This window comes from Carassius carassius, chromosome 50 (assembly GCF_963082965.1).
Source record: "Carassius carassius chromosome 50, fCarCar2.1, whole genome shotgun sequence".
Taxonomy (NCBI): Eukaryota; Metazoa; Chordata; class Actinopteri; order Cypriniformes; family Cyprinidae; genus Carassius; species Carassius carassius.
Genome location: NC_081804.1, coordinates 5,170,508 through 5,196,443, shown reverse-complemented (window position 1 = coordinate 5,196,443; position 25,936 = coordinate 5,170,508). Strand labels below are relative to the sequence as shown.

Genomic DNA, 25,936 nt, shown 5'->3' with positions numbered 1-25,936 from the left:
TACTGTATGACATTTGTGTCATTTGTTCTATTTTCTATTTTCATTCCTTCAAGTAATTTCATGAAAAAAAAAAAAAAAAACTTTTGATTGACCATTTAAATGATTCAGCAAGTTCCCTGAACCATGAATGAGCAACCTCTGAACGGGCTACTTTAAGTGAACTAGCGGCACCTCCATTATTCAGGTAGTCGTCTGGCAGGATCAACAGCTCAGGTGAAGCCCCAGGTGGCTCCAGAGGGGTCACTGGATACTGATGAACAGGATTCACTCATTCATACATGGGCGCCCCTCTTATAAGAAGGACCCCTGAGTCCAAGAAAGACCAAACTAGCCTTTGAAGTAAAGGAGGTCTTCCAAGGCAACCAAAATGCATTTCAATTATGTCATGTCCATCACTTAGGAGAAGGTTTGAATATCTGAAATATAAATTTAGCTTTTGAGGACGGAGGAAACATGTGCTGCATACTAATGGTCAGACTAATGTTTAATGAATGATGTCAACATGTGAAGCATAATAATGTTTATATATTAATCATCTTAAAAAGATAGTTTGAAAAAAGTTGAATTATTAACCCTTATGTTTTTCCTAGTGTTATTTCAGTCTTTTGTATATACAGTACTATTATAGACATTTTAAAATGAGCGGTTCATTCATAAATTTGTACAACCTTACCTTCATACTGTGGAAATATAAATGCAAGACAGAAGACAATGAATGCAGCACTGAAAAGGGGCCAAGCTATTTTTTTGTTTTATTTAAATTTCAATAATTTTGGTGTTTGTAATTTTTTTTGTAATCTCTATATATATTTATTTGAAAACAAACTTGCATTTGATTAAAATTTGTAGTTCTTTTTCTCACACAAAGCTATCGTATACTTTCAGAATACTTGAAATATACTCATATTGGTCACATTTGTGGTCCTTTTTTGTAATTTTTGCAGCAAGACAGGCTTTGGTCACCCCTCCCTTCATTGGAAAACATCAGCAGTATGTAAAAGAATGCATTGTCTCTTTAATAAAGGAAAGATTTTAGTGAAACATGTAGAGAAATCATGTAAGCCACATTTAGCAACTCCATATTCAAATTGGTGATGTGGTCCATAAAGTGGCTGCTCAGTATTCATAAGCAATCCCAGAATTCCTCTCACCCCATGTTTGCCCTGCTGTCTCAATTTCCCCTCATCACCTCCAAAGACTCAACTCAAATTGAGTGCTATTAGTGTGAGGGTATAGAGAATTGCACTGAAGCTATCACGTAATATTTATGCCAGGATCACACACTAGGTAACAATATGAGATATGTTAAATGAAATCATAATTATTACGTCTTTCATTTACTTATTGCGTATTAGAAGTGTTCTGAATGCCCATGCATTTGTGTGTTTGTTTGTGATGCACTATCGCCATTAATATTCTGCCTGTGTTTCAGTATCTGTCTGGATGGCCTTAATTATGACAGCTGGCTACCTGGCAGGCCTAGAAATCAGAGCAGGGTGGAAATATCATTTGATTCACCCCAGAGGCTCAGCTGTCAATACACAGCAGCATGTCTTCAGAATTCCCCATTACAGCCCATTTCCAACCACAGCAACAGTGAGCCTGTTATCACTCGGATTACTTCAAGGTTTAAACTGCCCACAGTAGACTACATATCATTGGAATTTCAATTAAAGGGAACTGGTGCGGGATTCAAAGACAATGAGTGCTGAACGGGGGCGAGCTTGTGTGAGCTGCTGTACTTCACAGTACAAAGAGAGCATGAAGAAAGCTCAAGTGAGGCCTTTAGATCGTACAAATTAACCCATACAGCTTTCTTTATGCACAAAATTATGAAGTAGGTTTTCATTTTGAAACCACTAGTGACAATGGATATGTTTGTATACATTTATCTATGCATTTATTTAATTAGTTTTATTATTTTAACCATTTCAGAATTTCTTAATAATTAGTCCCTCTCTGATTGACATAGAGATCCTAAATATTATATGTAATATATTTTTTAAATAATTTTCAAAATTGTTAAAAATCTAAATAGTATCTAAAAACAATATTGTTTTGTGCAGGTATTGTGTGTATTGTGTATTGATAACATGCTTAATTTCAAGATTTATATATATATATATAAATAATAAATAAAAATAAAAATATCATAATGTAAAATTAAATGAACACATACACACATTTATTATTATTATTATTTAATATTGTTCAGAACTATATAATATGAGCCATAAAAAGCTGTGTAAGGGCTATTCGAATATATAAATGGTTTAAAAGAGGTCACACACTTCTAAAACCCCAAATAATAATATAGAATAATCTCAGCCTTTTACAACTGGCCGTGTTACTGAAATTGGTTATGGGAATTATCTGTGCGGAGAATGAAAAAGCAATATGAAAACTGGAAAGTAAGAAATGGAAATCATTATTATCACGGGACATAACATGGAAAATAATAGACTTTTCGTATTAGTTGAATGTCATCTAACTAAAATTTGTAATGGCCTGTAAATTACCCATTTCAATTTTTTTCTTCTAGCTGGCTGAAAATGTTTGAACATGAGGCATAGCTCTCACGTTTGACGTTAATCAAAATTTGCAGTCTTTATCAAATACAATTCAGTATTCAAGAAATATACCATTCCATTCCTGGTGACACTGATAACATTCCAAATGGGATATTAAGTAATTTTGAGCTTGAACAAGCAAGACAGATTATAAGAAAAGACAGATTTTCTTCCTTGGCAAAAAAGGATCAATAAATATTGAAAGACTAAGGCTCCTCCATCATTTATGAACTGGGATGGATCTGAACTTTTCCTCTTGAATATATTGGGCTTTTTAATGTCTGAGAATGGCCTGTGGATGAGACGGCATCTGTCTAGTTTAGTTTAGTGTCTTTCTGTCTTGGTGTCGATTATGCAACTAATAGAAGCAATGCTTCTAATAATTCAAAAAAATAAGATTGTTCATTTTGGACAGACAGTTTGTTCAGATGTTTGATTTAAATGAACTGACAGATTCAGTCCTTATTTTATTGAATATTACTATTTGCTGTGTTTTCTGAGGAAGGTAATTGCAACTTTTTATCTTACAATTATGACTTTTATTTTATTCTTATTGTTTTTGTATTTATTTATTACCCCCCCCCCCCACCCTCAGAAATGTGGGTTTAAATATCACCATTCCATGCATATATCAGTTTTGACTTTTTTTTTTTTTTTCGTATAATTGGAAGAATTTCAAAAAAAAGTATTTCGTGGGGAAATGGACTTTCATAGATTTCAACACATACAAATGGGAAGTTTTATTAGTTGTATTTAGTTTGAAATGATCTGTGAAATTTATAGCTGTCTCTCTAATTGAGATCGTTATTGTTTTTGTGCCAGATAAATGGAGTTTTACTGTGATTTAACTTGTAGATTAGGAAACTACAGTTTCAAAGAAGCTTCCTGAACACTTTTTCAACTCTGAATTATTTTAAGCATTGAAATCTGTGATCTGAAAGAGCCTCTATCTAAAAGATTATCTCAAAGCAATGAATGACAATCATATAGCCATATTAAGGAAGCTTGACCTTATCAGAAATTTGATCTATTTTATCTTCTCCCTGAATTCTAGATCTGTATATTTACTCCAGATATGAGCTGGATGGGTGTGGATTTCTAATACGGAGAATCAGAGGTTGGAGTTTACTTGGATTTACTGGAGTCTTCTTTGAACTGTTGTTAAATGGGTGAGCAGAATTTTTTTTACCATGGTAAAATGCTGTGTATATTGACATTGACTGTCCTGCTGGAAAATTCAACTCAAGTTTGTAGCTTTCAGTAAAATATAACAGTAAAATGTTGAAAAGTGATGTTAAAATCATGGATTTGTTTATAGTGAATACACATTTTTTTCTACTTTTGCCAAACTCTAAATGCTAAAATGATTCCTATAAAATGTTTAAAAAATCAATGGAAATAACTGCATAACAGAATGTCAAATTCATTAAAATGACTTTGAAAAGCCTGGGAATTCAGTTTGTACCTGCTAGGAGGTAGTTAGCATGTTTTCAAACATGGCTACCATCTTAAACTGATGTTTGTTTGTTTTTTTCCCGGGTGGACCTTCCCAACCCTGACACTTCCAGCAGAGACCGTCTCGTAACCCTATCTGCAATTTTCTTAACAAGACAAATGAGAAGGTGTTGGATAACTGTTAATTACATCCATCAGTGGCTAACACAGATTAGCACTAGCGTACCTGTGGAGCTAACAGCTGTTTCTAGCACTAAAAGGCTTCGGTGGGCCTATCCGAGATGAGCTTTTCATATTAATTAATGACAAAAGTTGTTTAATCTGAGGGATCATTTTCATATTCTGTTATGTAATGCAGATTTCATAATTTCACAATTTTGGAGGTCTTGTGAGTCTGTTTGGAGCTTGAATAAACAACAAGGTGAACTATTGCCCCAAGATTGCAATCGGTTAAATTTGTTTGCATGGTTTCCGATGAGTGGGAACCGCTTTACCTTGAGGCTATCTTGAGTGGCATCACTGTGAAGAAAGGGTTGGGTATTTTCTGTTGTTGAGATAAAGAGTTGTTTTATTCAAATGTTCACGCTTGATTATAATTGCTGTAATTGCGAGTAATTGCTGATGAAATATACATTGGGCTTCAGATTTGCTATACCATTAGATATCATATATTTTCAGGAAAATTTCTGGGCTGGACATTATGCATTGTTATTTACAAGGCAAGGTGATAAAGGAAATACAGAGCAGATAGTGTACAATGAGTGATAGTGATGAAGGACTTTTCGTTAAGGAATGTAACAGTTTATTTGCATTGCAACTTGCCTCGTTATTATTGATTTAAATAATGTGCAGTCATAGTTGTGTGTATTTTGGCCATTTTATAGTGATATGAATTTGATTAATGTGTTGCGTAATATAAAGCTCTTTTCATTAAAATTCCTGAATTTTCATTCCTTGATTATGAATAGGGATCCACGATACATTTCTATCATATCAGTTATCAGTCAGCATTTTTTTTTTATTATATTTTGTATTTTATCATTTAGAATTATATTAGATTTTCATTCATAAATCACTCAAGACTGGCTATTCAGTAATGCATGCTCTTTTATCCTATTGTTTTGTTTTATTTATCTTAAAAAAGGTCATAAATGTGTATTGTTTTAATAATGTATATTATAATTAACTGATGCCTGAATTAACTTGTAACACAATTGATTTTAGTATTATATTTTTAATTTATGTAGAAAAAAAGTAGTTTAGAATGCTATTGATTGATTGATTGTTGGCAGTAAAATTAATTAAACTTATCTGCTTTTTTGTATCAGCCAGAATGTTACATCCCTATTTATGAACAATATGTTGGTTTTTGTCTTTAATTTAATTTAATTTAATTTAATTTAATTTAATTTAATTTAATTTAATTTAATTTAATTTAATTTAATTTAATTTAATTTAATTTAATTTAATTTAATTTAATGAATATTTTAGCTTTCAATAATATTTTAGATTTTGTGTTTATATTTTCATTATTCAGATTAATTATAGTGAAAATATTAGACATTTTGTTAAAATACCTTTGTTTAGCTTATTTTAAAAGCAACATGCCAAAGCAGCATTTCAAAATGTTCTTTGTTTTTTAAATATTTTTTTCTTAGTTTTTTATATGATTTTATTTATTTATTTTTTAATTTTATTTTGTATTTTTAATTTTTTTAGTTTACGTTTCAGTTTTAGTTAATGATAGCAACACTAATTTGTGTCACTGTTCTAAAATTAAAACAGAAAATAATCCACTATAGGAGTCTGGCACACACAGTTCAGTGCATTTAGTTCACTCTATAATCCAAATATACTGTATATTGAACCACATGGTTATTAAAACATAACATTCTTTTTTCCTGGTATGGTCTACTTGGCAACCCACCCTTAAACATCATGGCCCAGGCTGTGGCAGCATACGCTGGAGTTTACAAGTACTTCGGAGGCCAAACTTTAGCTCTTCCACAGCCAAAAGTCTGTTGAAGTATACAAGTGTTTGTGGGACAGGCTGTCTGTTCTCATGATGGTTCTATTTGCCTGGTCCCCACATCGCCGCTGGATCACTGAGCTGCTGTATGTGAGGAACCGCTCCAACGAGCCCCTTCAGCATTAATTAACATGGTCATTAATCAAGTCCAGTACAGATAGCGGCTTAATCCTGCTGTAATGCACTTTTCTGGAGGGGAGGCTCCAAGAAGTTAATTGGATTTGATTGGATATTGCTATGATAGTCCCACACAGAACATTCTTAACTATTAAGTGAAGTTTTTGCCTTTGATTATACTGTTGTGTAGTGGCATGTGTTCCAGTCTGATAGAAGTGCCCTTCAGAGCTTATTTGACAGCTGAATTCTTTTTGCCTTTGTCTCTTTCATCTAGGTTTGTTTGTCTGTTCATAAGTATCTCTGAGCTTTAGTGTGTCAACCATGCTTAAAAAAGCACATGTATTGTTTGATCTGCTGTTCGAACAAATAAACAACCGTTTAAAAGGGAAAGCACACTTAAAAATAACAACGTGGCATAATTTACTCACATTCTTGACAATTTTATTTTATTTTTTTTCAGTGGAACGCATCTATACACCTCAAAAGTACTATATTCCATGTCTTCTAAAGTCATACAGTTGCTTTAATGCAGTCTGGTGACTCATAAGTTTGTGAATCAGACCACACTGGTTGTGTCATATGTTTTAGATTCATTAAAATGATCCACTTAAAACAATTTCTAGTTGTTGTGAACTCTGCTGTTCTACAAAGCTTTTAAGTTTTTAATTATTGATACCATTCATAATTTAAACGGGGCTTAACAGGTTTGTGCTGAATCATTAAATTAAATCATTAAACATAATGGACACAAGTCATTTGTTTGTGAATCAGACTCCACTGGTTGCATTTGCCCCCTCCTCTAATAAGAACCAGCTCATAAGAATCATGTGCTTGTTTATCAAACTACACTAGTTGTTCTGAAAACTGTACAAAAATAAATCATAAGAGTTATTGTTTTTCATAATCACAGTTTTTTGTGTGTGAATCATTCTATATTGATTGTGCTATATGTTTTTGATTTGCTAAAAAATAACTGGTTCATAAGAGTCATGTTCATGAATTAGACTACACTGGTTGTACTGGGTGTTACTAAGCCACTAAAAAGAATTGGTTCATAGGAGTCATTTGTTTTGTTGATTTATTTATTTATTAATTTTATTTTATTTTTGTGATTCATTCTATATTGACTGTGCTATATGTTTTTGATTGGCAAAAAAATAATTGGTTCATATGAGTCATTTGTTTTATTCTTCTGTGTCATTCTAGTTGTTATATGGACTATTTTTATAAAGCTTTGTAGTTTATCATTCTAGTTATCGTTCTTTGGGTGAGCGTTGTGAATCAGACTGCTCTGGTTGAGCTGTTTGCCAGTGAGTCACCAAAAAGAAGAGAAAATAATCTTCTCAAAAGAGTCATTTGTTTGAGATTTGGACAATGTCGGTTGCACAGTGCTTTATTTATTTTTATTTTGTATTTTTTTTTATTATTATTGTTCATTACAACTGAGCAGCTAATTTTTATAGTTATTTGTTTGTGAATCAGCCAACACTCATAAAAAAAGTCATTCTAGTCTAGTAATTTTATATATTTTGATTTGCTCAAATGAACTGGCTCATAAGGGTCATTTGTTCATGAATCAGACTACACTGGTTGTGCTGCATGAGTTTGATCCACTAAAAAGAACAACATCTTAAATATCCTTTGTTTGTAACTAGTTTTACATTGGCTTAGTTTAAATCATTTTGTGAGTCTTTTTTCATTCAACAGTATAATGTAAACGGTGCAGTTCATTGCATCAAATAAATCATTACTGTATAAACGCATTAGTATTTTGTTATGATATACATGCAAAAGCCAGTGCTTTGCACCTACTGTATACTGTATGTACAGTGTAGCACTGCCTGTTAAAACATACTTGACTCTCAGTACCACCCAGTTGGCCACGCTTGTATTTATTTGGCAATGCATGCAGCTCGATTTAACTGCCATTGATGTCTCAAATCTCGAGGAGGGTGCATGATGCGCTCTACCCCACAATTCTCCTCCTCATACCCAACTGAAATTAGGGCAGTACGTGAGAGGCATGCTGGGTAGCAAACATCTCTCTCTCTCTCTCTCTCTCTCTCTCTCTCTCTCTCTCTCTCTCTCTCTCTCTCTCTCTCTCAATGTCTCAAGGCCTTTTCCCGCCTTTTTTGAAGGGCTCTGATTGAGCACAGTAGACGTGATAGACCTTTATTGTCAGCTTTGGGTTACACATACAGATATATTTAAATGGGTGTTGGGCATTTTAATATTCATTAAAGAGGAAAATGAGGGGACAACCTCATTAATATTGTACACGGATAGAACTGTCTTGTGCTTTTTTCTCTCCAAACTTCTTTCTTCCCACACTAGGACCTATAGTGACGTTTAAGCTTTACTTTCACTTCTTTTTTTCTTTTATCTAGATGTATAAGAGACAAACTCATCTCGTCTTATAGCTTTTTTTCAAGTCATATGCATTAGGACTCTCATTAAAATGTTTTATTTTATGCTTAAATTGTATTATGATCAAGGAAACTTGTGTAGGTATGAAACTTATATGCCTTTTCTTTTTTTTTTCTTTTTTTTGGCCATGTGACATTCAGCACACCCAGTCTTTGCTTGAAGGAACTCCCTGAAGTGAAAAGACCTTTTCAGTTAATGTTCACTGGGTTCAGGAAGACACTTGCCCTGCTTTCCTGTGGGATTTGAGGCCATGTTATTTTGGCTTTTGGAGACAACCTTTTTCAGCAACCCATTGTGAGACTGTAATGATGGCAGCTGAGGGTAGGAGTGATGCTTTGGGGTCACTCAAGGTGCATTCATTTTGAGAATGTCGATGAAATCAAATTCAATTTACATTCCAATAGCATCAGTTCAACTCAGGAAATGCAACATAAAATTCATTTCTTACCATAACTTCTAATAATGGATTTTTTTTCTTTTTTTTTTAATTCAAGTGCATAGTTGTTAATTAAAATTAAGGTTGTCAATCGATTAAAATATTTAATCATGATTAATCGCATGATTGTCATGAGTTAACTCGTGATTAATTGCAACTTAATCAAGCATTTTTATCTGTTCTAAATGTACCTTAAATTAATACTTTTTCATGTTTTTAATACTCCAATCAACATGGGCAAATATGGATGTTTTATGCAAATCTATGTTTATTATTAGTGAAACCATACTCAACATAGACCATGAAGACATGTTTTAAAGGTCATAGATGTTTTTCAAATAACTTGTTCATGCCTATTAGACATGAATAAAAGAACATAGATTAGTTGGGCTTATGTTATTTGCCACATTTTTGAAGAACTAACTATTTTCCCAGTTACTTTTAAATAACTAAAATTATGATGTTTTTCATTGGATGTATGAAGTCAGTTTCTCTCAAGGCCACAACATGCTGTGCAACAATGCATGTTTTAGATGGCGGCAGCTAGCGCAAAATTACTGATGCTAGCAAAGGTGTCATGCTTCATTACTGCCCTGCAAGACCTGGATGTGTGATGTTTTATTCTCTCTTATACTTCTTATACATTTAAGTGGATTTACTTTGAAACTCACCTAATATGTCATAATCCCAGTGGTATCCTGTCTCGAATCGTATACCGCTTTCCTACAGGACATAGAAATAAGAAGTCATTTAGTAGATAATATTATTCAAAGCAGCTCAAAACAGTTATTACATACATCGCCTGAAGCAACCTGGGATTATGTGCGTTGCTAAAAGATATCGGTCTGCTGTCATTGCATTATTGGCCAACCAGTGGTGTATAGAAGTAACTAACTATAACTAATAAATAAAACTATCTGTAAATAATATGTGAATAATATAAATAATGTAAATAATATAATATGTATGTACTGTATGTGTGCGTGTGTGTGTGTGTGGGGGGGTGGTATATACATACATGCATGCATGCAATTAAAATTAAATAAGATCATTTATGATTTTTAGAATATTGCATACATAAACATGTCAAATTGATAACATTATTTCTATTGTGTGTCTGTGTGTGTGTGTGTGTTTGTGTGTGTGTGTGTGTGTGTGTGTGTGTATATATATATATATATATATATATATATATATATATATATATATATATATATACATCAACTAATTAGGTTGGTTAATTATATTATATAGAAAATATTAATATGGAATATATTTGAATAAGTGAATATATATATATATATATATATATATATATATATATATATATATATATATATATATATATATATATATATATTTGCAATTAAGATTCAATAACTTAATTTTTCAATAATACTTTTATACAATTTTTTTTTGTTGTATATTTCATGCATAAACGTCAAACTCACAGCAATATAATGTTATAGTTATATAAATTAAATATATTTCATTACATTTATTATTGCTTCAATTATTTATATTATTTAATTATTATTTGTGTGTTATGTTAGAATAGAATAGTGTATTCTAAGCTTTATACAGTTAGTAGTAAGCTGGTATTCCATTCTGATCATAGCTTTCTTTCATTCATTCATCTTATTCTGTGAGTGTTGGGCTGCTCGGCTTTATTGCTTTCCTGCCATGACTCTCAAACACCTGAACCCATGTGAGAAAGGCGCCAGCTTTGATCCAGACCCAAGAGACCCCGTTTTCCACTCCTGAATTATGGCTCCGGCACAAACATGAAGAGCAATTATAAATCAAATGTGAAATACATTGGGACTGGCAGAAGAAATGAAGCGGAGAATAAGACAAAAGGACAAAAAAAAAAAAAAGAGTATGGCGATAATTTGAGAAACGCAAGACCACTATGCTAAATATACATCCTAATCATGTCACTTAGCATAGTGCTAAGTAATCACAATCTTAATAAGCGAACCAGAAAGAACTGCTTGATCTTTTAAAACTGCAGCTTTGCTTTATGAATTTCTATGGTTTTAAAGGAATAGTTTATATTTAGCAAAAATAAATGACTTAAAACATTTTAATGGTGAATTTGTTTCTTACAAACACACAGCTTTTCAATTCACAAGACATTAACTGTTAAACAGGAGTCATGTGGATTATTGTGATATTTTTATCAGTTTTTTGGATGCTCATTCTGACGGCACCCATTCACTATCCATTGGTGACTGTTTTGTAATGTGATGTGATGCTACATTTCTCCAAATCTGTTCCTGAAGAAACGACCTATTGGATGGCCTGAAAGTGTATAAATTTTCATCAATTTCTTTGAAAAAAAAAATCAGAAGATTACTTCAAAATATTACATCATGTGTGTGTTTGTGCATGCTTATAAGCAAGCATTAATACTGAATCACCATATAGCATGAACTGAGCATATGTCATATCTGTTTTCTTGCTAATGTGTGAATGTGAAGAGGATGTGTGCCTAAAAGCCAGTCCAAGCTTTTTTCACTTTGTAGGACTGCAGGGACAAGTGGTTCTTTTCTCTCTTGTCAATGTGTAGATGGTTGTAACTCCCCCAGTTCATCCAGACCTCCCCCTCACCAGCGATCCTTCAGTCTACTCATCTCCCTCGCTCTCTCTGCTCTCCACTAATGGAGTTTGAAGGACTGTCACTCTGGCCAGCATTACAACTTCTAGGGCTTGAACTCTGTTTTCCTCTGTTTTCCAGCAGAACTCCGGCTGGACTCCTGTGGATTCTCTGGGAGTGAGTCAGTTTGCATGTAGACAGACACAATATACATTCCAGCCTGTGCTTTTAAGGATAATGTTGGGCTATGTCACTCGACAAGCTACAGTTCCAAAATATTTGAGCTACAAGCAAAAACATTGCAGCTACACTATTATCTAATAATAATATATGAATGAATGCACGCATGACTGACTGACTGACTGACTGACTGACTGAATGAATGAATGAATGAATGAATGAATACGTTAATTACATAACTCACTTGCAATTCATGAGTTGGAATTTGAATCAAATTTGCCACACCCACTTAATCAGAATTCAGTTTTATTTTAGTTATATTTATAAACTATAGCTTTTATTTTTCTATTTCATTTCATTTCATTTAAATTTTAGTTTATTCATTAAAGTTTTTACATTTCTATTGATTTATTTGTTTTTAACTTACTTTATTAAGGTTGCTTGTCAAGACAACTTTTACAAAAGTTAAAAGTTTACGTTTTTAATCTAATATTTATATTTACCTTTAAATTTGATTCAGCTAATAAAAAAAGTTTTAGTTTTAGTTAACAATAACAGTGATGGAATTTACCACAATTTATTAATTTACAGAACAATTCAAAGAAATTTGTACATTTTTGGTTGAACAATATTCCTATAAATACATTCAAATAAAAATAAAAATATATAGGTTGCACTTTAAACATAAATTATTCATATTCATTATGTAATATTATATAACAATAGTCCTAATCCTATCTTAATATTATAAGTGCATTCAAAACTGAAATGTCGTTGCATTTTAATTTCACACACACACGCACACACACACACACACACACACACACACACAAACATACACACACACACACACGCACAATACAATTATATTATACATGATTATATTATACATTATACAAAATTATTGTATTCAAATAATGGAGCAGATACCGGATACACTGTAATTGGATACACAAGTGTTTGTTGAATTAAGAAATTTAATATTTTAAGTGAATTAGCCACACTTGGTAAGAAGTGCACACTAAAATATGCATTTGCAATTACCTCCTTTGACATTCTGACAGTTCAGACTAAAAGCTGAATATTTATGACACTGCTTCATCAGTAATTGAATGATAATCAAAGATGTTCAGCTTCAGTATAACAAAAGGCTTATTCACATTCCATACAATTTACCAGGCCACCACTGGTTGTTTCTTCAAAGAAGGAGAGGAGTTGTTTTTGTCGAGATATGGAATCATTAATGGGAGCAGCCGCTGCCCCTGCTGTACTGCATCCTTCAAAGAAAATCTATTACCACTTAGTGCAGGCTCTCGTCCGCTGGAACTCTCAGTCTGGGATTCAATTTACTCTGCAGACAAGGATTAAAAAAATCATACATTTATTACCCAGCTTAATTTTTCCTCAGTATTGCCCACTGGTTTCAAATTGTTTTAAATCCGTTCATATCTGGACCCTATAGAACCAGCTTTTCAGATTTGCAAATTCCATTCCAGTATGGCAGGTGGAGCGTTTTAATGTCAGGTGTTTAGCAATTGGTACTTGCATTGCATTAACTATTATGCATCATATATTATTTTACAAAAACAATGTTTAGCTAAAATGTCACTTCTGTATCTCTAGGAAGGTACAATATATTGGGACCATAATGGACCTTTTATTATTATTATTATTTAATTATCATACAATAGTTGATGCATGCTTACTTTCCGTTTAGAATACTTTTGCTGTTGTTTAACATACACTTAAAGTGGATTTTTAAAAACACTAATAATTTAACAATGTTAAAAGTAATCAGCAAATGTCAAAATTAATATATATATATATATATATATATATATATATATATATATATATATATATATATCTTTTTTTTTTTTTTTTTTTTAAACCTGACATTACACTTTTTGAATTGTACTAATTATCTGCGCTTGGTCACATGAAAATAATTATTGGCTTAGATATCGGTCAGAATTGTAATGTTAGTAAAAAATAAATATGTAAATAAATAAATACCATATATATTACCTGTAATTTGCTTATTAAATACTACAACATTCATAATTAAATTGAGTTGTCATTTTTAATTTTTCATAGTTTCCATCCAAAGTTGCAAATTTAACTTAACAACTTTAACAAAATCATCACTTCTTGATAAACTAGCATTATAAATCACTAAAAAAGTAGGAGAAACTACTGAATATAATAATTTTCCTATATAATGAACTACTTGCACCTCAGAACAAGCATTGATGCTATCGGAGGTGGATGCTGCTGTTTGGGAACGCATTTGGGAAATGCATTTCAATCTCCCATTATTCGCATTAACCCTTTTTCCCACAAGTGAAAAACCACCTCAAGAGAGCATTAATTTTTTATTTTTTTATTTTTGCAAATTAAGGCAATTTTTATTCTAAATTCAGCATTTCTATCACTCGATTCTGATGTGATACTTCAAAATACGCGTAAAAGCAGGATGGTGGAAACCCAGCTAGCACTTTTGTAAATCGTATTATAGATCACACATCACCATTATTTGCACTATTACTTTTGACAAAAGTCAGGCCTAAATGCAACTTTACTGACTAGAAACATTAGTATATGTTTTTTAGTGATCATGGCAGCACTTATTCATCAGGTGATGATCAAATAATAATTGGTTTAAATCGTGCATTTTTGTATTCACTTTGTAAAATTGTTACATTTTCCTGTGAAATCAGGTAAAAAAAAAACCTGTAATAATCTAATAGAACATTTTACGTAAACAGTTTTTGTATTCCCACAATTCCCTGTGTGACATTTTACATTTGATGGTATTTTGTTTGAATAATTGTGTCTCTTGTCATTTTTTTTGTAATTCATTTTGTACATTTGGGTTTTATGTTGCTTCTTATGATGTTTGTTTAACATTTATTGAATTATTTTAGTGCATGTGTGTTACCATGTGTCTCTTTTACCGCCTGTGCTATTACAGTGGTTATTGGTATATTATACAGGAACAAAATAGATGGAATATTAAAATTATATAATTTAATGATATATACATTTAAGTTGAGGTATGTACAGGTAAAATCTAAACTTTTTCTTTAACAGTAAAGTTATGGCAACCACAGCTGCCATTTAAATTTCATGGGTTTATTTAATTTTTTTTATTTATGTTTTTTGGAGGGTATGCACCGTTAAGGGATTTTCATAATTCCTTGCATTGCACTGGATACAAAAACAATGCAGTGCAAGCAAATGAACAACACAAATGTCTAGTTCAATTCATTACTACCTAATTTTTTTTAAATTTGCGTGGTCTATAAGAACAGCATTCTGGGACATAAAAGAGACTTCCAAAGAGCCTAGATCTTGCACAGGCATTGGGATTGACATCAGATGATCCCCTTATCAAAGAAACAAGATTTTTTTTTACTAAAGAGACTGAGAATCAAAGCGCTGGTCCATTATTTAAGAGGACGCATGGTGGAAAATGTTACAACTACGCTGCTTTTACAGCAATAGTCAAGGATACACATTTCACGATGCTTTGCACAGTTGGACGGCTCGCCGAGAGCAGACTTCTGGTTCGGGATTGTGCTCGTATCAGCAGGCCGCAGTCTTTCTTCTTTCTTTCCTCTCCATATAGAGACCAGCAGGAGCTGAGGAATCTAAGGGAGCATCATGATCAGAGGACTTCCTTCCTCTTTTAAACAAGCAGGGTAAAGCATCACAGAGTAACAACATAGGACTTTCATTCCATCCTGTCTCGAAAAGTCAGTTTCGCCGGTGCTCCGACACGTATCAAGAGCTAAAATCAAGTTAACGTGTTTTCACAGTTCTCCGCCGTTATCGAGGGATAATTAGAGACTATAAACTTGGTTCGCCTGAGTGTCTCTTCAGAGATGAATGTGGACTCTGTTAAGATGCTGTTGCAGGCACTCAAATTGCCTGTTTGCTGGAATTACCTCGGGAAGTATCGCTCATAGTGACATTCATCTGTATGTAGAACACCAAAAATGTGTTTGATTACAGGTTTCAATCCCAGTTTTGCAGTTTCATCTCGAGTATTAAAAAATGCAAGGGAACGGAACAACGCGGGAATGGGTAAAGTGAGGAAAAAAGTAAGGGAAAAGAGCCTCGTTTCGATGTTGTCACACTGTCACATTTCATTCTGGTGTTGACTCTTGTCTCCGGTTGAGTTTTGGGTAATTGAAAGAGACAGACTCTAAAAATGGCAACGGAAAAGTGAGGCCTGTCAACTCGTGAGCCTTCAGTAAGAGGGGGAAAATCACAGGATGTGTCTTATTAAATGTTTCAGTGGGTCTTGAATGGGCAAATCCTGCTGGGTTGAGACAGTAAACTGCTTTGTGATCTTTGCTCATCATCACACCTTTGGAGTGTGTAATGTGTTTCCTACCTTTGCCTGCAGACTCTTGAAAATGTGATGTCAAGTGTCTCTGACTGAAAAAAAAAGAGACAGTGTCTTCAAGCTAGGTGCACATGCTTCACAGTCAATTCTGATTGGTCAACAGTGACAGTAGCGTTGAAAAGGCAGTGGATTTGTAGGGCTGTTTTATAAGTACACTATACATCAGTTTGGTTTTTGTTTGTTGTGACATATAGATGTGATGAAAGGCTTTGTAGTTCTGCTGATGGATGGCGGTTTTGCATGTTTGATGTGGATCGCTACTTGCACTGAGCATGTAGTTGACCCTCTTTAGCTTTTGTGGAGATTGATACAAAATTGTTTTCAATTATTTTCATTAAGTTATTAAAATACAATCAATAATTTGATAATGGTAATGATGCAAAATGTAATGGTACTATAACTATAATCAGCCAATATTACAGTTTATTTATCCCTCTGGTGCTCCTCACATTGCTTTTTTATTATTATTTTATTATTTATTAAAAAAACAAAATCAATGTAATTAATGAAATATATTTTAGTTTGATAATGTTTTTTTTAAGTATTATTTTGTATTTTTAGGGGATTATATGGTAAAAAACAACAACAACAACAAACAAAAAGCCAAAAACTAATTGTTCTCCAAATTTGAAATTGAGAAAAAATCTGTAAGATTTTGTTTGGGTACTAGATTAATTTTTTTTCCCATTCTTTTTCATAGCAAACAGTAGCTATAGACATTTAATATCAGTCATTTGTCATTTATTGGCCACAACAGTTATTGGCTGAAATTTAGTATGAGTGCATCCCTAATGTTAATTAATATCCAAACAGCTATTTATTCAATGTGCTTGAGTTTGTTCAGGCTTCATGAGTTTCACTCCTTATTAAGTCACACTATCGAAGTAAAACTGATTAATTTTATGCATGTTTATACTCTATCAAATCAATTGTAATAACATTGCAAATAAATAACAAGATAAATTAAATGTGGAAGTGAAGCAGTCAGTTAAGTTAACATTATTTAGTAAACTGATTTCCACTTTGATTTATAAATATATAACCAACATGATTAATGTAACCATTTTAAAGAAAAAAAACTATGTTTTGTTAGTTTTTGGATATTAGTTATTGAACAAAATTTAAAATGGCCATCAGCGCAAACCAACCATATGACGCCCTCGCTCCAAAAGCTATAACAAAATGACCTTTTAAAATGATTACATTAATCATGTTCGTTAATATTTTTGTTTTGTTATTTTCCTAAAAGATGTAAACTTGACTGACTGCTTCATTTCAACTTTAAATTAAATAAAGTAGTTCCTGGTAGCTTGTTTGTATCTCATACTCTTCAATGCTCTCTCTCGTTCAGTTCCTGGTTCCTATTGTATCCCATGACAGGGCTTGATGGTGTAATGAATATGTATGCACTGTAGAGGTCTTCGCAGTGCACCCGAGACCCGTCGACCCGGGACCCGACCCGGGACCCGTACGGGTCCGGGTCTATATTTTAAATGATCAGCCGGGTCCGGGTCGGGTCCGAATCTATTACTTCGGGTCCCGGGTCTGTTTAACATTGTGTATAATACCCATGCGATCGGAGTCATCGGACTCGGAGAACACCTGGCCGTGATCAGACACTGCTTGTGTTTTTTGTAACTTGCAACTTGTAAAATTAGGAAAAGAACAGAGTGAGAAACAAAAAAAACAAAAAAAACAGCGCAGAATGCAAGTGCATGCATGGTAATAATTGCAGACTTGACACACTCATATTTAATATATTTCAAATCAGCAACAAAATCGGAGGTGAACTGTCACATGAATGTTTTCTATGACGCTCAAATTGCGTTAAATCATATTTTAGGATGATCCAGCTAACACGCATGTGCAGTCTCGAGCGCGTGTCATGTTTCTATGGCAACCAGTGAGGGACAAACCGCGCTTTACATTTTCTCCCATTTTTATACTAATATAAATAAACCGTTTAATCTCAAAGTTTTAGTGGTCAGATTCAGACTCGACGCAGAGCAGAGAGCACAGAGATGATAGCGTAAGCGGCCATGGCACTGAAGGAGCGTTCGTTATTATAGTTCAAAAAGGCAAACAGTCGAAGTTATTATGCGAGTTAACTCGAGTCAGAATGTACATGTACATGTCTGTCACCGTGACATCAAGTGGAACTTTGAAGCTGAAATAATGAGTGGATTAAGCTTGGACTTGGAATAACGAGCGGAATGACATAGATAACTTTCTTGTCTGAGGATTATAATGCATCACAGGCAGTCAGGTACAAGGACGAGAGACTACGGCTCCTTAAATTAAGATATAGGTTTTTTTCCGCAACATGTTTATTGACTTGTAATAGCAATTTAAAGTGGAATATGTGACAATCGGGTCCAGTCGGGTCTGTGTCTTCACGACGGGTTCGGGTCCAGCTTTCAAATAATATACGGGTCCGGGTCGGGTCCAGGTAGGCATTTCTCGGATCTACACGGGTCCGGGTCCAGCTTTTGAAATATTAGACGGGTCCGGGTCGGTTCGGTGTAGTACATTACGGGTCTCTTTCGGGTTCGGGCACAAATTTTTGGACCCGTGAAGACCTCTAATGCACTGATGTGCTTAAACTCCATGGCGGATGATTACCTCTCAGCTCTGTCAGCCTGCACCGTGAGAGGCTCTTTTCCTGAGCAGAAGCTTCGCTCACAGTAACATTTGGTCATGCGTGTCTGTGACAGTGCAACCATGAATGTTTGTCAGCTGTATTGAACGCGAGCCCAAAACCGGTCTCGCGCTGTGGCCTGCCAGATTGGCTCACAGCTCGACGGTTTAATCACAGAGACAGACCCCCCACTTCAGACCTGAATTCCTTCGAGGGCTGTAAAAACAGCAGGAAACATTTGTAAAAACACAGTTTCTCGTGCAACAGCACACAATTAAAATTATTTACTGTACCTAAACGTGATCTGCTTGGTTTTATTTTGCGTAATTTGATTTGCTTAAAAATAAATATAGGCCTATCCCTGAACTTAATTTGATTGTTTTTTGTTTATTTATTTTTTTTTTAATATTATATATAAGGTCTCATTAGTTAATGTTATTTAATGCATTTTAACTAACAATGAGCAATTTGTTTGTTGCAGTATTTATTTATCTGTTAAATTTAGTTTATAAAAGTACAACTGTTAATTGTTAATGTTAGAAACAACTATTTGATAACCTATTAATAAATGTTGAACTTAACATGAAATTTATAAAATGCTTTAGAATTGATATTATATTATATTAGATTAGATTAGATTTTTTAAACTACTGTTATGTATAATTGTAACATTTTTAAGTCTTTATTTACAGGTAATATTATAAACTGCTCAAGTCATCTGCTGAGTCAAATTGTTGAATTTGAATTTAAATAATATTTGCAGCTAAAACTTTTAATATTAATAATGTTGTGAAGTGTTAATATTATAAATATATATATATATATATATATATTAGAGGTGGGCAGAGATAAATTTTTTTAATCTAGATTAATCTCACTGTAATTTTGAAATTAATCTAGATTAATCTAGATTAATCTAGATTAAAATGGCTCATTTGAATTCTGCCTACGGCATTCAGAATATGTGTGTTACCCAAATAAAATTGACACAGTAAGTCTTTGAGAAAGGGTTTATGAAGCAAGGTGGTGCATTAGAAAAGGGGCTCATCTCCTGTTTCCAAAATGCATCACAAAGTGCTTGATAAAGATGTAAACTAATTCCACATTGCACAAGGTGCAAACAACTTTACGCCTGTTTCACACATACTCCGTCTGCAGTGCGTTTGCGTTGCATATTTTTTTATGCACCCATGTTAACGGATTCCAGTTGCGTTCCAGGAGCGTTGCGTCTGCAGCATCGCAGCGATCGTTTACGTACCGAGTAGCGAACTGCAAACGCGTCCTGTGTGAAAGCACATCATTTTCTTGGATTAACATTACAGCAGCCAGTAGCTAAATTAGGTGTGGTCACTTTAAGAGACGATGAACGCATCCAATATAATACACCTCCCATTTTTTTCCTCAACTGTTTACTTTCACTTAAGAAATAACTGACAGTTTTTTCGAGCATCATTACCAAGGTGGATATTTTGACATATTTTGTATGTATTTGTCGGCACAAGAGCAAAAAGAAGCAAATTCGGTGTTCAAGTGTTTAAAGACGCCTTTCTCTGCGTGAGTCCTGAACACCAGAACACCGCGAGTACTGAATTGGGCTATTTTACATCTTTTTGTTTGTTCAAACTGCGATTTGTATTTGTTCGTTCAGGTGCAGGAGGGACTTTAAGGAGAACTTCGCAGAAGAGAGCTCAGTTCAGTGTCGCTGCCCGTGATACGTGGCTCTCTCTCTCATGCACACCGAACACAGCGCGAGAGTAACCAACTACTCTGTTCAGCTTTTCCGCTTCTTGTTTTTGGATGCTTTAATGTTTAAATCGACAAGCGGTAAGGCTTAAAAACACGTGAAAAAGATAAGCTTTCTTGACGATGCGCAGCAGTGGCCCGTCAACTGTCCTGAGCATCTTTTTAGGCTGGCCTCAGTCAGTCGGTTATATAAAATATCAAGGTGAAAGTCATCATAGCTTGCTTAGTATAGATCCAGCTCCCAACCCAACTTTGAGAATAGATTAACGGCAATATTTTTTTTATCGCCCGATAAGAGTCTCACGTTAACGGAGCACGTTAACGCCAATAAATCGATAAATCCAATTTATTTCGAGTGTATAGGTGTTTGTATTGATTTATGATTCTGATATGCATGAAAACTGTGGTTTGCATCTTCGACGTATGCTATCGACGCAGGGCTTGCTTGATGTAGTAAATTTCACTCGCTATTTGTCATCTGCAGTTTGCTGATAGGAACATCAAATCTGATTGCATAAACTGTAAATTCTCTTTACTGAGTACTTGCTGCTCTCACATAGGGAGCAATTAAGCAGGAATCATTGCTGGATTCTGCTTGTCCTGGATTTGTTTCAAAAATAAATTATTCCCCCGATGTGCATTACTTGATTAATGCCGGGTAGCTGTGCAACACTATGAATATATCTTACTTTAAAGAAGTTTAGTGGACTGGTATGAGTCATCTTTTTGTTTGTTCTGAAATGTGGCAATACAGTTGTTAAACATAGAAACAGTTGTTACATGTTACAGTCTTTTTTTATGTTCTCGTCTAATCTTGGGGAGTGTAACGCGGGATTCACAAAACGCTTGGTGGCTCAGTACACAGTTTAGACCAGCTGGCTCCACTGAATCACAACCTGTATGCCTGATTTATTAGTAGATGGTTATATTTTCTATTGATATGGTAGGTTCAAGGAAAGAAAGGGTTTAGAGAGACTGAATCAGAATGCTTTGAACAAATCATTGAAAAATTAGTTGATATTAAATACATATTTTGAGAAAACAAAACGTTAATATTTGTTAGCTTTTACAATGCATGCATGTAAACCTATTGTATGAGACTCAAAACAATATTAGGAGCCTTAAAAATGGGGCACTTTAACAGATACAAGTTTTGATTTTAAAAATTAAAGAAAGTTAACGGTTAAGTGTTACCAACTTCTGTTTTATAACATACATACACACTGGCACGAATATGTTCGTGAACCCCTTGAAAATGTCTAGATTTCTGCATTTATTACTCATAAAGTGTGGTCTGATATTTATTAACCTTAAAATTAGATAAACACAATCTAGCTGAATTAATAACATGCAAACGAATAACTGTATACTGCACTGAATGCCTTGAGTAATGATTTGCATTATGGAGTGTAGAGAGTAAGTGAAGGTAAGTGAACTTAGTAACTTGTAGATCCTCTTTAAGCAGAAAACCCCTTTACCAAGTCTATTAGACTTTTGAATAATATCGGAACTCTGTTTCTGAAAAGCACGACTGTGTGTAATTAGTTTAGTCAGATTGTGTTTGTCTAGAATAGTGACTCGGATGAAGATTAAACTGCGTTGTTTGCAATTGCATGCAGAAATTCAGATATTTAATTTTTACCAACACTCTCTCTCTCTCTCTCTCTTTCTCTCTCTCTCTCTCTCATTTATGCTAATCACAGTCAATTCAATTTCTGTATAAGTGGTCAACACTCACATAGATTCACACCACCTTTTCATAGTTTTGTTGCCATTTTGTATGACACATCCATTAGTATGCATCACCACACTGTATTATGGCATTGCACTTGTTTACTAGTATACTTGACTTGTGATTCCTCAATCTACAAATAGCCGCAATGAAGTACCCTGGCAGACACTCAAAGTCAGTCCAGTTGCTCACCACGCTAACATGTTACATGCCACTGTACATTCATGTGGAACAGTAAGTAATGCAAGCAGCATTTAATATAGCAACCCCTAGGTTCTAGTTTATCAAAGTGTACATCCAGTCAAGCCACGCTCAACATTCATATTTTAAAGCTGCAGGGAATTTACCATGTTTCAGCATTAACCATAAAGCAACAGACCAGGAGAGTACACTGGTTTAACCTTTAGACATTATAGTTGATATAATCCTAGTCCATACCATCTTGGATTAGTTAATAAAAGCAGTTTTTCTTATAGAAACAGTGTCAGCTTGCCAAACCGCAGTAAGCAGTAATCCTTCGGGAATGCTGTTTCTTTATAAGTGTTTTATTTTCAATGCTAGAGCTGTATACTTCAGGCACACAAGCTCAGACAATCCAAACATCCATGAGTCCCATGTGGCCAAATGTTCTCCATAATCGCAAAATGGCCTCGCTATCTCATTTGAAAACGCTGAGTGACAAGCGTGCTCGGATCCGTGAACACACACTTTATCATATCTCAAAAAACCGCCTCCGTAACACATTTGTTTATGCTGCTGACACCATTCGATTACATCTGCGCAGACATGGAAATTGCCCTGCTTTTTACGTCCCACCCCGCATTTATTTAAATTTGACTTGTCACGCTCCAAATGCTGCCGCTGTCAAGCTGTAACGACAGGCTGGCAATGGCTTGACATGCAAATAAATATATAATAAAAGAAGTTGAATGCGGTCAGCAAAAGGCTTTTTGTGCTGCCCCCGAAAAGTTATTACCCATGCACAACCGGGCTTTAGCTCTCAGATTAGACTTTTAGTGTGCAGAATATTTATTTATTTATTTTTTATCTGTTTTAATGGTCGGGTGTATGTGATAGAGGAAGAACACAACTAATGTTTATGGGTATGTTGTCCACATGTCGGCTCTGCTATTGTTTAAAATGCACTCTTCTGACAGACAGACAGACAGACGGTGATGCTCCAGTGTGTGGAGAGAGAAAGAAAGAGACTAGCTGAAGCTGGACAGCTGTTCCTTTTCCTTTTCCTCTCACACTTTCTCCGCCTCTGGCCTACCCGCAATTTAAACCTAATTGCCATGCAGGCCTTTTAAGTCCCCAGGCTGCAATTATGCCCACAACTGCAGTATTGACAGCCTTTATATAAAACTATGTTAATTTTATTCTCATTAAAGAAATGTAACATTAAAGGAAATTGACACTTTTGTCATAATCTACGCGAACTCTCTAGTATTATTATTTTTTTTTTTTTGCTCTCTGCAACACCAAAGGAGATTTTAAATGAATAGTTCACCCAAACGTGACAATGAACTGATGGAAATGTACCCACACTTAGCCCATCCAAGATTTGGAGAAATATAGCATTACGTCACTTGCTCACCAGTGGATCCTTTGCAGTGAAAGGGTGCCGTCACAGTGAGAGACCAAACAGCTGATAAAAACATTGCAATAACCCACAAGTAATCCACACCACTACAGTCCATCAATTAATGCCAATTAATGAATGTGGATAGAGCAATATCATGAATAGAGGACTTCGGTGGTTTTTTAATGAGTGATTTATTACAAACCTGCAGATCTTCACTTTACAAGACATGAATTGACGGACTGGATTGGTGTGGATTATTGTGATGTTTTTATCAGCTGTTTGGACTCTCATTCTGATGGCACCCATTCACTGCAGAAGATCCATTGGTGAGCAAATGATGTAAAGCTAAATTTCACAAAATGCTTTATTTGCTTTCATAAAAAAAGAAATGCATTTTAGGAAAGTGAAAGATGATTATAAGCTATTAATAGCTTGATATTTGGTCAGTTTGTCATGAATGTTATTGCACTGATTCTGAAGAAAATCACATAATATGGGGCCACGATGACATAAGATGACATGAGAGTGAATAACTGATAGATTAATACATTCTGTGAAAATTGTTGTTCTATGTTAATTCACAATAGCTATGCATCTTACTGTAAAGAAGTCACTTATATTCTCCAAGGCTATGTTTATTTGATGCAATACAATTTATTGTACAAAATATTACAATTTAAAATAAATGTGTTTTATTTAAATATTTTTTAAAAAATATAATTAAGTTCAAGTTCAAGTTCAAGTCACCCGACTGACCAATGTGCTGTACAAAATAAAATGCATGACATATAAAAATAAAGCAGATAGAATTTGACAACACTAGAATATGTTACATGCCAGTCCAAGTAAAGGAATGTATAGCTTCCATTGAGCATTTGATGGTACATAATATTTAAAGACACCAAGTGTGAAAATTTACATTCCAGTAGACAGTATGTCTAACACTTTATCACAAATATTATGTTTTCACACACGACTACCTGTAACTAATGAACGTAATAAAAACTATCCCTGTCAATCCAAAAAGGCAAGGGAGAACAGATGGAGATTTAAAAGAGATTTAAAAATATCTAGTGAAGGAGCAGTTCTGATGTGGCTTGGTAGGTTGTTCCACAATCTCGGGCCTGCGATAGAGACAGCTCTGTCACCTCTGCGTTTAAGTCTGGATGAAGGGATCTTGAGCAGCTTTTGATTTCCAGAGCGGAGCTCTCGAGTGGGATTGTATGGGGAGATGAGTTCAGATAGATAGCTTGGGGCCAGATTGTGCACACATTTGTAAACGAATAAAATTATTTTAAAATTTACTCTGTACAGGATTGGTAACCAGTGAAGGGCTCGGAGTAGAGGGGTGGAGTGGTCATTTTACGGCCATTTTTTTAAAATTTCGCAGCAGCATTTTGGACTAATTGAAGCCGATCTAGTTGCATTTTTGAAATACCACTATATAAAGAATTACAGTAGTCCAGCCCTGAAACAATAAAGGCGTGGACTACTGTCTCGAGCGTGTTTGATTTTTGATAACTGACGGAGCTGGAAAAAACTTGACGCAACTACTGAGGAGATGTGTTTGTCTAGAGTGAGCTGACAGTCCAAGTATATATATATATATATTAAAAAAAAACCTGTACATGAAGATAATAAAATGTTAATGAAATAAAAGGCCACTTAAGTGTATTTAAAGACAGTCCACTTAAATGACTGTCATGTCTCTTAACACACTAAAGTGCTTTTAAAATGTACTCTTTGTATCAGTAGAAATGATATAATTGCTTGTCAGTATATTCAGCAGTACATTTTAGCCATATTTCAAAGACAATAGAATTATGAAATTACTTACAAATACTGTATGTACTTAAGTCCTATTTAAGTAGCCAAAACAGTTTGAGTTTAACTAATTGTATAATCATATAATTTTGTACTGTAATACTCTTTCAATTAATTGCAAATAACATTAAATTTCAGTTTGCGCAAGTATATTTAAAAAAATATTGTTTCCATAATAATTATTATT

General features: G+C 34.1%; 1 protein-coding gene across 1 annotated transcript in view; it reads left to right on the top strand.

Annotated features, from left to right (window-relative positions):
* The first annotated feature begins 3,692 nt into the window (after window positions 1–3,692).
* The window catches only part of LOC132133230 (leucine-rich repeat-containing protein 4C-like), a 138,101-nt gene continuing 115,857 nt past the window's right edge, over window positions 3,693–25,936 (top strand). The window contains exon 1 of the mRNA XM_059546017.1: window positions 3,693–3,739. The gene's annotated coding sequence lies outside the window, so the exon portion shown is untranslated. The remainder of the gene's footprint in view (window positions 3,740–25,936) is intronic.